The following is a 15,155-nucleotide window of genomic DNA, read 5'->3' as shown; positions in this document are numbered from 1 at the left end:
CTACTTCCATGGATGCAAGGAAATTGAGGACATAATAGATTTGTTTAAAGACTTCCATGTAAACCATCCGCTCTCTGGCCTCTTTAGCCTCCAACTATTTGCAGCCACAAACCAGCTCTGGACATCAAGACACCACCTGTGACTACATCTGTGAAATGGCACAGTAGCATCCAACTGCCAGGGATGTGAGAGTTACATAAGGCGAAGTGGTTGAGATCTGTAACACACTGCCTGGCTCATGCTGAAAACCAAACTCTGATAGACTGTGACAACAACCACCATGAACCTCTGAGATGTAACCGTATTTAGGGAAGACATGTCATGAATGAACTAGGGATTCCTCTTAGGTCTCCCCACAAAGCAATGGGACATATGCAAGAAGGCAGGGTTTAACACTCGATTTCTACAAACAATTGAACTAGTATTTAATTGCCATCACCCAAGGAAGTTAGAGCACAAGTGAGGGACACTTTCTGCTAGATCCCAACAACTTTCTGTGGTATTGGAAAGAGACAAAGAGGATTTATTTCCTGGGGTGAAAGTATTACAAATATTACTGCTGCCTTAAAGTAGGGAAAGACTTGGCAATAGGCATATGTGGCCAGGGATGCTTATGCTGATTCTCCCCACCTTAGAAATGGCCCCCTACTTCTCCGGGGAGTTGCCCACTGGCCTAGCCTATACTCGCCTTTCTCTGAGGTCACCAGACTCTCTCCTGCAATGTTATGGCCCTCCTTCTCTCAGTCCATAGGAATTTATTGTCATTGCTCAACAACATACCATGTGCATTGCATGGGAGGCTTCTGGCTACAGGCAAAATACTGTTGCCATCCAGCCCATCCTTCACCAAAGAATTAGACCTAGAAGGTTAGTTTGTATTTTGATGGTCCCTGATATGGTAGGCAGGATGAATCATAAACCTCATGACCCACGCAAATATAAACAGCCCCAGCATTCAGCCTCCATCCTTCAACCCAACCTTCTTCCAGGTCAGATGGCAGATGGCAACTGCCCCTTTAGAACTTGACAGCGCTGTTTAGAGCAATATAATCTGCCCTCTCCCTAACTCGATTTCTTTCTTTGATGCTAATTACGGGGAGTAGAAATTTTTCCAGAGTCACTTAGCCCATATTGGGAACGGAGCCCTACAGGTGGTCCTCTGTGATGTGCTCAGCTCATCTGCTCGTGTCTTGGCAGCCGGGAAGGAATGCTGAGGCTAATAACCAGTCCTCAGTGCGAGCAGGGCCTTTCCCACCCCTAGCCCCAGCCCCACGGCCGCCATCTGTGTGTGTTCTTTTGCTACACCAGAACTCAAACTGGGTGGCAGGCCTGTTATTTTTAAAAATCTTTTAGTAGCGTCTATACCCAGAACTGCCTCATCACAATTATCCTCACCAAATGAGGAAACTTCACATTGAGAATGGATATGGTTTGCAGCCAGCACCAAATGTCTCTCCTTCTGCCTTTTTGTCTCCCCGATCAATCAGAACATGTGAAACTCCCAAATGAGGAGTAAACACACAGCCCCAGCTCCTTTCATCTCCGAACATATGTCATGGTGGGGGGAGGGGAAGCCCTTCTTCCCAGCTTCAATCAGCCCCTGTGTTTGGGGCGACTGGAACCTTACCTGAAAGGGGTGTTGTGGGGAACTGCGGAGGAGGAGGGCTGAGTGTGGGCTGGCTCCTTGCAAGATAATAGGTGCGCGCCACATACCTGAATCCCAGAGTCATCATCTCCCCTGTGAGCACTTCTGTATTTATATATAATGAGATCATTACCAGGCAGCTATTCCAATTTTATTCAGACTTTAATATTTTTTGAAGTAAAAAATAGCATACAAAAGGGTTTGTGATGCCAACTCAATCAGACGCGCTGTTGATGGAGAATTATTCAAGTGCAAGCCAGAACAGGATAAAAAATAATTTCAGAGCACTTTCTGTCAAAGCCCAGTTCTCCTGTGACGATGTTTCAAGTGAATGTGCCGAAGAGGCCAGAGGTGAGGAAGGAAAATAACAAGGAACAGAAGAGAGGGCTGTGTATGGGATTAGAAACAGACACCCGGCAGCCTAACTATTCAGGCAGGTAGGGCAGGAGCCTCCTGCCGCGACTGGACTCCCACCCAGGCTTTCAGGAGGTAATTAGACCTGGGAAGCAGCTTTTCTCTCTGCTAGCTTCACAAGGAGCGGAGGGGCCTTAAAAATTAACCCTTTTGTGGGCATTGCCTTTTGTGATTGAACTCGGGGGAGCTAGGCAAGGTAGGCAAGGCAATTCCTTTCTTGCTTTGCAACAACAAGCTTTCAAAACGGGACTTCCTGTCTCTCCTGATCTATTGCACCTGCTGGAAAACACACACACACACACACACACACACACACACACACTATGGAGGGATTTTCTTCTGTCCAGCAGACACCCATTCACAGGAAATGGCTAGAAATTCAGCAATCCTGCTAATCACATAGTCTGAGTAAGGCCTAACTGAACAAAAGGGAATCTCTCCCTGATAATCCAGAAGGCAACTCAGAATGATACGAGGTCTTGATGACATTATGAAAGTTGCTCATCACTGGCAGCACTTTTAGCAATAGGTTCGTCTAATAAGAGCTTTCTGAGTGTTTGCACTTTGGATAAACACGGGCTTACTGACTCATGTCTGGGATCTGTGGTATATCCTGAGATTACAAACCTCACAAGAGAATCGTCTCCTGCTATTCACTCCCTGTCCTGACGCTGCAGATGGAGACAAGCAGATGGAGCAGGAGTGTAGACTTGTCATCACATAAACATGAAATGAAAGGATTCTGCGTCTTCTCTTATGATGCCTCTAAAGTGCCTGTTCCCTTTCCCCTAGCACTTCCTAACAGCCTATTCAAAACAACACTGGGAATAAAATTTAGGGAATGTACATGCTGCCCACTGAACCCCAAATGTTACTCAAAAATAGAGTTGTCAGATTTTTTTGTTTGTATCATGGCTACTTAGATCAAGAATTTGTTCCCATAAAATTCTAAGACTATTTCATAGATCCAAGTCTTGAGACCAACTCAACATTTTGAAGTCAGCGGTGAAACCAGAACAGAAAGAAAAGGACTGGGAGGGGAAAAGTTTGAGAGGAAGAGGGAGCTAGTGGTGGGCGGGGAGACATCTCCTACATCAGCAGAATAAGCTAGACTTAAAATAATCCATATTGTGTTGGTAAAAAAAAAAAATAGTGCAAAATAATAGTCCTAGAAGAATGTTAAACATGAAAATACGGACAACTTTCTCCAAGTAAATCCAAAATAGGAAGCCATGGTGGTACTTGAAGATCAACTCTTTTAAAAGAGGAAGAATTCGCTCAAACAAAAATTGCTAAATTCTACCCATTATTCATTATTATGCATTATGAGAGTGTGTGTGCACACGTGCGGATGTACGGAGAGACATTTCTGATCTCGCTCACCATCAGCAGGAATTCCCCAGAGCAGCACCATGACCCAGCATCGTCCCTCCATCTGTCTCCCTAAGGGCACCCTGGGCTCCAACTCTTGATCTTGTCCCTCAGAAGACAGCTCTCTGCTTTCCTTGGAAGCCTCACCAGCATCCTTATACTGACCCACACTGGCCCCTGCCCTCCGCCATCAGCACTGGGAAATCCTTCCAAGATGCTCTCAGGGGAGGTGGCCTGCAGCCCCCCTCTCCTCCAGGCATGGCCACAAGACCTGCAAGACTGCCAGGAGCTTCATTTTTCCTCTCAGAAGTGCTCGTCTCTTCGACACCTTACCTCAGCCACATATTCTCCCAGGAGACCTCTGAATTAGGGTTTTTATACCCACGTCCTGCATCAACCACCCAAATTACTCTTTGGGATCTCAAGTCCAACCTTCCCGCCAAGATGTACAATCGCTACTGATTCTTCATCCCATGTGCTTTTTGGCTACATCTGACACAACCAAGGAAACTCTTCTTACAACCCTTTTCCCCAAGCACACCCCACTGATTCCCATATTCCTGGCCTCTCTCTGTTCCATTTGGTCTAGTCCTACTAATTTGCTCTGGGGCCCTGGGCTCCAGGCAGTGCTGGTCAGCTGGCCCTGCCCACGAGACTTCAGAGGTGATGTGACATGGCTCTCCAGCACCACTCTGTTCCCTCATCATGAGTGGAGCCCTCCTCCATACCCAACATCTGATGAACACTGTTGGGTCAAAGTGCTATGTCTCACAACATTTTCTATTCCAAAAGCGAGTACCTTTAAAAAGCATAGATATTCACTTAACTGCTAATGAAGATAATTACATAGTGCATCAGAAATCAAAAAAGGAACACACACTGAGGAAATGAAGTCCAGCTTGAAGAAATGTCAACCCTGTTGTCTAGATGAAACAAAATAAATTCATCTTTAAGAAAATAAGTATGTTTTACTACCCAAAGAAACACTCCACACATTATTAAAACAATTCAGCCAACTTCTATAACTGATGGCCAGCAAAGTAATGCCCTATTTTTTAAAGAGTAATTTGTTTTTATAGGAAAGGCAGATACACAGATTAAAGGAGAGACAAACAGGTGAAGATTTTCCATATTCTGGTTCACTCTTCAAATGGCTGCAACTGCTGGAGCTGAGCTAATCCAAAGCCCGGAGCCAGGAACTTCTTCCAAGTCTCCAACATGTGTGCAGTGTCCCAAGGCTTTGGGCCATCCTCTACTGCTTTCCCAGGCCACAAGCAGGGAGCTGGATGGGGAGTGGAGCATCAGGACAGGAATCCATATGGGATGCCAGTGCTTGAAGGTAGAAGGTTAGCCTGTTGAGCCATGGCACCCCACCCACCCTTCAATAATAACCTACTAACTCGCCAAAACTCTGACCAAAGGTGACAACTTGGATGTTTTCCTTCCCAACCAAGAGTCAAAGATGTGTGATAAGGAGGATTATGGGGAAATCAATTATCAATCTCTATGAAGTTTCCAGATTAATGCAATTTACTGTTAGAAGCATAAGGCAATGTTCCTCTCTTACTAAATATTGTGTTACTGTTTAGTTACCCCTACAGTCTAGATTTTACTGTGAACGCAAAGGCCCTGATTACTTTGTCTCATAAATAGCCTTCTGTGTATCTGTACTCTCTGGGGACCGTGTGAACCTGTATGGCTGCTGCTGCCATCTGAGAGCTTCACCCTCCAGATAGGCTCTCTATCCAGATGTGGCCACTAGCAATCCCCATGCCAGACTGGTTCTTTATACTGGTTACTTGCCAATGTTCATACTCTACTTTCTGTGTGGCTGCCTCAGATGCTTCTTTTTACCAGTTCCAGAACCTAGCCCAGGGGGTAAGACATTGTCTAGTTATGTATGTGAAAGGGGACAAGCCTAAATTTATTTTTTCTCTGTCTGAAAGATGTGCTTTAGTACAAGATTAATAATACTACACTGTCACCATGGAGCCAAGTGCCAGCTTTAATCATATCCGTAAGTGGATCCACTTGTCAGGTTCATGAACAACAGGTTCAAGATCACCATGCAGTGTCAAAGACCAGAAGTACCTGGGTTCTCAAGACCTCTTCCCCTCATGAAGGGTCTCGGAATCGAAGCAAGAGCACAACCACCTGACAGTTCACAAATGGGGAGAAGAAAAGTGGAAGAGCCCTAGTGTTTGTAACCAGGGAAACTGCAAACTCTGAAATACCAGAAGTACGCAGCATTTGTAAGGAACATCCTTTATGCAGTTCATTAAGATCATGCAATGAAGTTCAGGGCTATCATCAAAATCAGATGACTTGCAGCCCTGACTGCCAATTCCAAGCTTCTTAGCCTCTCTATGAACCTGACCAGCAGTGTCTCGTGGGAGAACTAGTCCTGGTGTGACTTGCCTCCAGAGCCCACCGTTGCCTATGCTGTGCTACTCCCAAAGCAAGTCAGATTCGTTCAATATTTGCTCCAGATGAGATGGTGGGGAAAAGCAGACCTTGGACTCATACTCAGATTCCATGACTCTTCCGGTACATACACCATCTCATTGCTGAAAGATGGAATTTGAGAAATGCAACAAAAAGCATTAGAAATTATAATTCTTTTCTTACTTCCCAAACTCTATCCCAAACTGTGGCTTGCATGTTGTGGATTTTCCACAAATCATGCAGAAACTTCATTCCCATTACAACAATATTAAGGGTGGGGTTTTTAGTACTGACTGGGCCAGGAGGGCTCCAACCTCCTGGAAGGGATTCACGGCTTACAAAGGGCTGTAGGAGCCTGGTTAGACCTGGTTTGGGTCACTTTTTGTCCGTCCACTGTCCTCCATGTGAGGACATAATGTTCACCCTTTTTGCTGTGAGTACACAGCAATGGTACCTGCTCAGAAGCCGAGGGCAACATCTTCCAGACACTGAATCTATTGGCACCTTCACCTTGGCCTTCTCAGCCTCCTGAACTGTGAAAAATTGATTTCCATTCTTTATAAACTACCCAATCTCACTTTATTACAGTAGCAAGAACAGACTTTAAAAAAAAAAACACTCAGATTCTAGCCCTCACTTGGCAAGCGGTCAGATGCCTTCAGCTCTCAGTTCCTTCGCTGGTAACAGGAGAGAGTTCAGATTGGATGCTAAAATCTTTCAGTACTCCCTAAACCTATAGTTCTGTTCACTCAATGAGTTACATATGTGGTCATTTTTGTTCCATGTAGTCATCTGAGGGGTGTGTGTGTGTGTGTGTGTGTGTGTGTGTGTGTGTGTGTGTTTTCCTGGTCAAACACCTATCTGAAGAACCAGTTGAGTTCCTAATTTAAAACTTCTCACCTGAGATAATCTCTCATTATGTATCTTAATTACCTTCCATTAAAGAGAAAAGCTGAACTAAAGCCAACTCACTTATCATTTCAGGAAAATAGCTGCTTCCTCCTGGAACCCTAAGAGGTCTCCAGACACTATGACTCTTATTCATTCATTTCATTGTCTCTGACTTGGTGTATTTTACCTAATTCACTAAATAGCCAATAAAATACCATTCCTGAGACCCTGGTGAATCAAATAAATATACATTAGATGTTACATAATTTCATGAATATCATTTTATTGTAATGTTTTAAATTGCTGTCATCTACGCATATTAAAATAATATTCACCACAGTTGTTCATAACAAGCAGGACTTTCCAAAGAGAGTATTTTACCTCCTAACCATTTTCTCTGTGGATTATTTCAAACTTTAAGTGCCATTGAAGTCACCTGTTAGGTGCCTTTATCAGGTTTAACACAGCTCCTCCAGAGAGCAGATGAGAGGTCTCCAGAGACTAAGACAAGCAGGTGCTGGGAGGGAGGGTAAATGCTGAGGACCAAAGTACAGTTAGAGCAGGGAAAGCAGTTCTAGTGTCCTACAATCTTGCAGCAATTAGTGACACAAAAATAGAATGAAAGGATTTAAAGCTTCCCAAAGAAATGATATTATTTGAGGAGATAAAAATACTCATTAGCTTGATTTGATTGATGGTTGTATATTGTATATATGTACCAAACTATAATATTACACCTCATTAAAAAGTAAAAATAGTATTAGAAAACAAAAATAGAAGTCAGCGTTGTGGCTGACTGCGACACCAGCATCCAACATCAGAATGTCCGATTCCAGTCGCACCTGCTCTGCTTCCAATCCAGCTTCCTGCTAATGTACCTGACATGACAGGGGAGGATGGTCCTAGCGCTTGGGCACATGCACATAGAAAGCCAAGATGGAGTTCCAGACTCCTGGTTTTGCATTGGCCTGTGCCTGGCTGTTGCAGCTATTTAGGGAGTAAAACAGCAAATAGAAGATTCTCATTCTCTCACTTGCTCTCCCCTCCCCCCCATAACCACCTTTCAAGCAAATAAAAAATACTTTTTTTAAACATCCAAGAGGAAATCTAAAAACAAATAAGCAAAATACATAGATAGCCTTTTTAGAAAACGCTGAATTGTAACGACTGCTGCTGGTGGCGCATCTCAGCTTAGATCCATTACCTTGACCGATGGACAACATTAATGTAAGAGCACACTTCCCCTGAGTTCCTTCCTTCTCTGAGTTGGTTTTAAACGGGGAGGGAGCATCTTGCCAGTGACCCCTTCAGGCCGCTTTAACCCCAGGGTTCTCTTTGTGCTGGTGCTGGCCTGCTCTTTGCAGAGCTCACTTCATAAACATGCTGATATGGACACCAGGCTGACAACTGAGACAGAAACATCTGGGGTATCACAATGTTTTTCTTCTCTCTAGGAGGTTCAGGGATTCATCTTGTCTGAATCATGCCTGCCCTTTGTTTATGCATGAATAAGATATTTTAGACACTGAGGACACAACACAGACAGCAGCCCTTCCTGCATAAACAAAACCTAGACCCCAAATGAGGGTGAGTCCAGGGACTGTCCTGGGGCCAGCTAATTCCTAAGTGTGAATAAAGATACTTTGGTTAACAAGATTTCTCCAGTTCTCCTATTGGCCTCTAACCTTCAGCAAGACAAAAATGTCACACATAATGGAACCTAAAATTAACAATACATTTTGCTTTTCAGTTGATCAGATCAGCTGAAAATCAGGTCAGTGCCTCCCTTTCACAAGATAAGAGGTGGCCTTGGTCTGAATGCATTTGGCAGCACCAGAACCATTAGGCCTCAGAAAATATCTGATGACTTAGAAGCTCAAAACACAGCTCAAGAATAAATTTGGAAAAGGCCTTGTTCCCTGGCTACTCTTAAGGCCATGCCCAAAGGACTCTATTCCTACACCTCTTAGGAAAACCTCTTCACCAGGCTTTGCTCCCCCGCTCACCAGTAACCACTTGTTGGGCACCAACTATACCGGGCCCCAAGAATACTCTAAAAATGACAGATGCCATCCATCCCAAAACAGAGTTCATGTTCTGATTAAGAAGACAGGCAGTAAACAGGTAATCAAGAAAAAAAATGCTAGGGTGTAGTTAGTTCTGTTTTGGACAAAGAAAAACTTCCTATAAAACAGAAGCATTGTACTACTTCAGTTTGCGTAGTTAAGAAAGATTCCTATAGGAGTTGACATTTCACTTGATAGGTGAATAGGTACAGGAAATTTCCAGAGAAAAGGCCCTAAGATAGAAGGAGACTTAGAGTTTCTAAAAACCCGCTAGGTCAGAGTGAGAGAAGATGTGAAATAAGGTCAGAGCAGTGGGCAGAGGCCAGAACTCCCAGTGGCCCATGGACTTGGGTGGGGGAGGGAAGTCTCCTCTCAGTCTAAAGACTGTGGGAACTTGAAGGTGTTAATGAAAGGGAGCCTTATGATGTGGTGCTTCCTTTAACTGTACTATCGCCACCACGATGGGAATGCACGCTGGGAAGGGAGAGAATGGGACAAGTCCATCACTCAAGAGGCATCCGCCATGGTCCAAGTAAGAGACAACGCTAATTAGTGCAGATGGTGAGAGGGTTAAGTGAAATACCTTGGAGACTGAGTAACAGGATTTGCTGATGGATTTGATATCGGGGGCGGGGGGGTGAAAGAGGCAGCAAAGATTCTTGGGCTTGGGGTTGGCTCCTGGCAAAAAGGACTTGTTCACTCCTTTGGCATCTGAAATTGTGGTAATTCAGCCAAATGGCCCCAAATGCATGGTCAAGTGTACTGTCAATTTGCAATGCACCGGAGGAAGCTGGTATATTTGATAAACTATCATCAAAGAAATCAACACCGTTCCAACTCTCTCCCACAGAGCAATTGTGTTAGCTGAAAGAGCACCCGAGCCTGTCTGGTCCAAGCAGTATTCTTAACTGAGGCATAAAGAGTGCAGGTCCTCATTATGCTCTGGTAGCCTGCAGGCATGTGAAATAGAGAATGGGTTAGGGACCCTGTGCTTTGTTAAAGTGACAGGACAATCAGCATCAGGAACATGGGCCATGGCAATGCACAGGATTGCTTGCTGACGTATGAAAAGGAAGAAAAAAAAAGAAGAAGAAACAGTCATCTCAATTGAATTTTCAGCTGGAGCCTAAGAGGCCAAATTTAATCATCTGCCTAAAATATCACACAAGTCAATACTTCCTTCCTTCTTTTTACAAAGAAAAAAGAAACTGATTCTTATTTTCAGTCGAGCAGGTGGCCTTGAGGCAGCTAACCAGCTGGCTGAAATCTAAATACCTTTGCCAAGACAAAAGCCAGTAACATGATTGATTGTCTTCTCATTGTACAAGAAGAGGCCCTCCCCGAGCCAATCAGCAGGCAGAACTGCTATTGGATTATTGCTCAACAAAACCAGACTTACAGCTGAGAAACCAAGGTGCCCACATCCCAGACCACAATTGGCTGGGACTCTTGTCTACCAGGTCAGTTTCACTTACTGCACTGATTTCTAACGGGTCAGATAGTTTCTCAGTTGTGTAGTCTGGGTTTTCTTTACCACCCTGACCCCCATCACTCATTTCACTGCATTGAGGTCAGTGTTGCAACTGGTCGGCCTGCTGAGAAAAGGCTCTTTCTCAGAACATCTTGGTGGTACAAGGATATTTCAAAAAGCTCATGGAAGATGGGATTCATGGTAGGTTTATTGGCAGGTTCAAATTCAACTTGCACAGTGACACTCAACCACCTTAGTACTTTAAATTCTTCATTGGAAAAATGGAAAGGAAGCGTCACAAAACTAAAGCACTAGATGGGACCTTTCAAGCAGGTGAACTTCCACTGGCTGGAAATCCCTCTGGCCAGGCACAAAAGCTCTTCAGACACACAGTAACACGGTGGTGTCCTTTGACCTGAAGACAACCTAAGGGTGCCATTTGTGCTCTGAGAATCTGGATTTTTCTTTCTGGCCATCACTGGCATCATAGTTTGTAAGGTTTGTCACTAACCAAAGTATGTGAGCTTATGAAAAAGATACTTAATGCAAGATGAATACAGAGGTGTCAGCCAAACACCCACTTCCCTAAACCCCGCCTCCCACAAAGCTAAAGGTGCAGGTTTCTGTGTAGCAGCACAAAAATTCTCTTCCTCGCCTCTCAAGAATGTCAGCTTCCTCCTAAAAACCTGTCAGACCTGCAGAATTTGCTCCTTGTCTAGAGCTGGGCATTGGTTGAGTGACACCTTTAGTTTCAGAGAAAAGCTGCCGCTCTAAAGGCAACCCCACCCAGGAAGATGGGAGCGCAGAGACACAATCCAGCCTAGAGATAGAAAACCTGTGATGGGGGCAAGAATAAAAGCGACCCAGCAGTGGGGTGGGGGAACAGTGCCACCAGCTGGCAGCTCCACCACTGGACCCATGAAGTGTGGACCTCACCCCCAGGCTGTGTTACTGTTCTCTGTGCTTGCAGACAGAAGACCTGCTAGCAGTGGTGGGAAGAAGAAGGCTGCTTTCAAGTGCTCAGTCATGTGGCAGCAGGCTTTTCCTCAGAGGCAACAAAGCCCCAATACAGCATGACCTGGGCCACATCCAGGGAGCACCCAGGGGAGGGGAGCTCCTTCCTCAGGGCAATCAAAGTGCAGCCAGGATCTCATCTTCAGGGGGGAAAACAGGCAGAGCAGAACTGTGTTATGGTTACTTTCCACAAGAATAGTATCAGTAACAGTGTAACTATCTGGCTTTTCAGATGGTAAAGCCAGAAGGAAGGAAGGAAGGAAGGAAGGGAGGGAGGGAGGGAGGGAGGGAGGAAGGGAGGGAGGGAAGGACGGAAGAAATGTTAGAGAACACTTTTATAATCAGAAAATGGTAAACATGGAAGGGGCTGGCATTGTGGTACAGCAAGTTGAGCGACCACTTGTGATGACAGCTTTTATCAGCACACACTGTAGACACTCACTGAGCGTCCCATAAATGGGTATGAGTATTAAACGCTAAACTTAAAATTGGAAAATGTAAGGAGATGGCAATGCTAGGTAACCCTATTTGATCATTACATAGCACTGATATCTTTGCAGACAATATGTCTAATGTATATGTACCATGTATGGAATGTACATCGTGTACCATGGTCTGTATAAGTAAAATTGCAAGAAAGTAACAATGAGCCTGCTGATACACACCTGCCTAGGGTGATCAAAGTCCTGACCCCACTCCCCAGCACACACTGCACACAGTAGGACAAGAAAAATACTGCAAATTCTTATGCTTGACTTTTCAGCAAATACATCACACTTCTGATTTCTGCCCTAGGTATCAGGCAGAGAGATTCTGCTGCTGCACCCAGATGAGAGTGGCAAGGAGAGAGGGACGTGGAGGGAGGATGCCAGGGGATGTGAGCGCTGGAGAGGTGATGGGAGAAACAGAATTGCACTGTGCCAAGATGGAGCTAGATGAAAGGAGCTGGAAACCACAGGCCAGCCTGCAGCAGAACACACCCTCCCCGCTAAATGCACATTCCACACTTTTGCCTTTTGCTACACACATGTGCTGCTTTCATGATGAGAAACTTGTTTTGAAAGAAGCCCATCTGACTCAACATCCACCATTTATCAAAATCTACACTCCAGGTTGGTTCTGAAGTGCTGCCCAAGCCCACTTTCTGTGGGGACGTGTCCGCATCTCATTTGGCTCCAGGGATGCTTGTCCATCCTTAGACACATAAGGATGAATGCATGCACACAGAGCTTGTATGTATACGCACGCATGTACAAACATGCACACTCATAGTGGGCTCACCCATCACATATCATATCAGTTATAAATATTATATACACAAGTACACACAGACACACACATACAGCATATATGTACAACACAGCAGGTGTATACACATCCATATATATACATGTATATGCACACTCATAGCATACACCTGCCATATATCATACCAGATTCACACATGCATACGCATGAATACCATACACACACCAAATACACACTTCACACCTACATGCCACATACACCATACCAGGCAATACCCCCATACACACCACACATATGCTATAAACCACACATCATATACTATAAACCACAACATACCCAAACATGAACATATCCCCCAACACCACACCATAGACCAGACACACAGACTGCACAAACACACACTCAAGCATGCTCCCACATTCCCGAGACCCCACACACCACACCACATGCACAACCCAGGAACAGGCACATTGCACACCTCCATGCATCACACCTGCAGGCGCCCATGACCCTCCTCCAATCACACGGCACCTCGGCTGAAGATGCCCCTGAGGTCTCTGGACCCCACACTGCCTCAGGCTCCCTTGCAGCTGGTTCAGCATCTAGGTTCACCTCGCACAGCCACACAGAGGCTGTTCGCTCAGCGGTGGGGTTTCAGCTCACTCCCACAGCTCTCTGTGGATGACTGGGCCCACCTAAGACACAGGCTGGAAGCCAGCTACACCCTGCTGCTGGCAGTTGTGCCCAACCATCCACGCCCAAGTCCACCTTCTAAAAGGCGCCTTCCAAAAGGAAAGGGTTGGGGGGGTTATTTCCTGGTAGTGGGTGCAATAAGCCTCCATAATCAGGTGGGCAGAGAATGGTGTACATCTTGCGACACTCACCCCAGCCCCTGAGGCCAGATGATGGGAGGCACCAAGTACGCACTGCATTCTGACCTGAGGCTGGCACAGTGGCACAGTGGCATGCAGCCCCAGCTACCGACCCACCTCTGATCAAACAGCAGAGAACATGGTTTACCCCACCCAGAAGAGAAAGGAGGAGACCAGGCTGCTAGCCAGGAGGAAAGGGCGGGCACAGGTGGAAGCCAGGGAGGAGACTCTGACCTGGGCCCCAAGTAGCTGGAAATGCACGGGGAACCTTCTCTGGCCGCAGGAAGGGTAATTGCCTTGCTCCCCTTAGATTCTCAGCGTGAATGTAAGACTGTCTGCAGACGGCCACATGAGCACACACTGAGTCTGCTGTTCATGTAGCATCCTGCAAACCCCACCAAACTCAGGAAAAGGTCCACCCTGACACCGTCCGTGCACTCCCCTGAGAGGCAACACAGTGCTCAGGCCCTCCAAACCACTAGTAAAGACGGTTTCGTGCACACTCCATCTTGCAAAGCACGATTTGAGTTCTCTGGAAGGCCAGCAGGTTCAGGGCTCATCTTGCTGAATGGGTTTGGGCTGATTCTTTCAACTCATCAGCTGTGCAGGACCCCAAGGAAACGTCCGCTCTGGAAGGACCCATTTCAGAGAAGCAGATTTCAGACCATCAGCTGGATAAACCACAGCAATCACCACGCAGGCTCGCCAAGCCTTGTGGGCTTCCCAGTGGCGCCCACAGAGGCACGAGGAGCCACTGGTTGCCACCCACTATGCCACAAGCAGCGTGTCCAAGAGCAACCGAGACACCGTCAGCTGCCTCTCCTGACTGGCTGCAGGAGAAGCAGCTGTAACCCTCCAACAGGAGCTGCTGCCAAGGAGTCCCTCTCAGCCTGCCGTCCTCAAGGGCTTGCCCTCCGCCTCGCTGTGCCTTTTTTCCTAGTCTAGCGCTGTGTATATGGGGATCAATGGGTAAGGAGTGCACCTATGAGGCTGCACCCCAAGGTGCGTCACCACGAGGAAAACGCAAGCCTTTTCGCTTGGTGCCTCTGCCAAGCAGAGGTTGGGTTTTAAGACTCAAGTGAAATGGAAAGAAATACACGCTACCACATCTTTTCACGTCCAGCGTCTGCTGTCATTTCTCCCACTTAGCAACATTTTCTTAACATTCTGTGATTTCCACTTCCCATGGAACTTAGAAAGCTGTGGGAAGGGACGACTCAGTACAACACCAAGATATATTTCTGTTCCCCCAACATTTTCTTCTTATACTCCCTCTCCAGTGGGGAAATAAATGCATTTTAAAGGCCAAAAAAAAAAATGATCTTTGTTTTTTCCCTTTATGTCTCTTCCAGAAACAAGCAGATTTTCTGTAAACTTGTCTCTCAAACCTGCAGATTCTTCGTGGATCAATGAGAAAACATTTTGACAAGTCAAATGTCCCTTTTTTAAAAAAAAAGAAAAAATCAGCCTCTTTCTGCCCAGGCTGCCAAGATGGTGGCTTCTGTGCTCTCGGTCCCCTGAGCTATCAATCTGCATTGCACTGCAGACAGCACCCAGATGTCTCGGTCAGTGCCCATGAAAGCCACCATGGGCTGGCTGCTCAGGAGATTTAACATTTGTACAAGTTAGTTGTAAAGGAACATCCTTCTCCATTGCAAGAGAAATTTTATTTCTCAGGAAGAAAAAAATACAACGTGCAGTCACCAGGATACATTATG

This window comes from Ochotona princeps, chromosome 7 (assembly GCF_030435755.1).
Source record: "Ochotona princeps isolate mOchPri1 chromosome 7, mOchPri1.hap1, whole genome shotgun sequence".
NCBI classification, from domain to species: Eukaryota; Metazoa; Chordata; class Mammalia; order Lagomorpha; family Ochotonidae; genus Ochotona; species Ochotona princeps.
The sequence above is the reverse complement of the archived record's forward strand: the minus strand, read 5'-3'. Positions refer to the sequence as shown.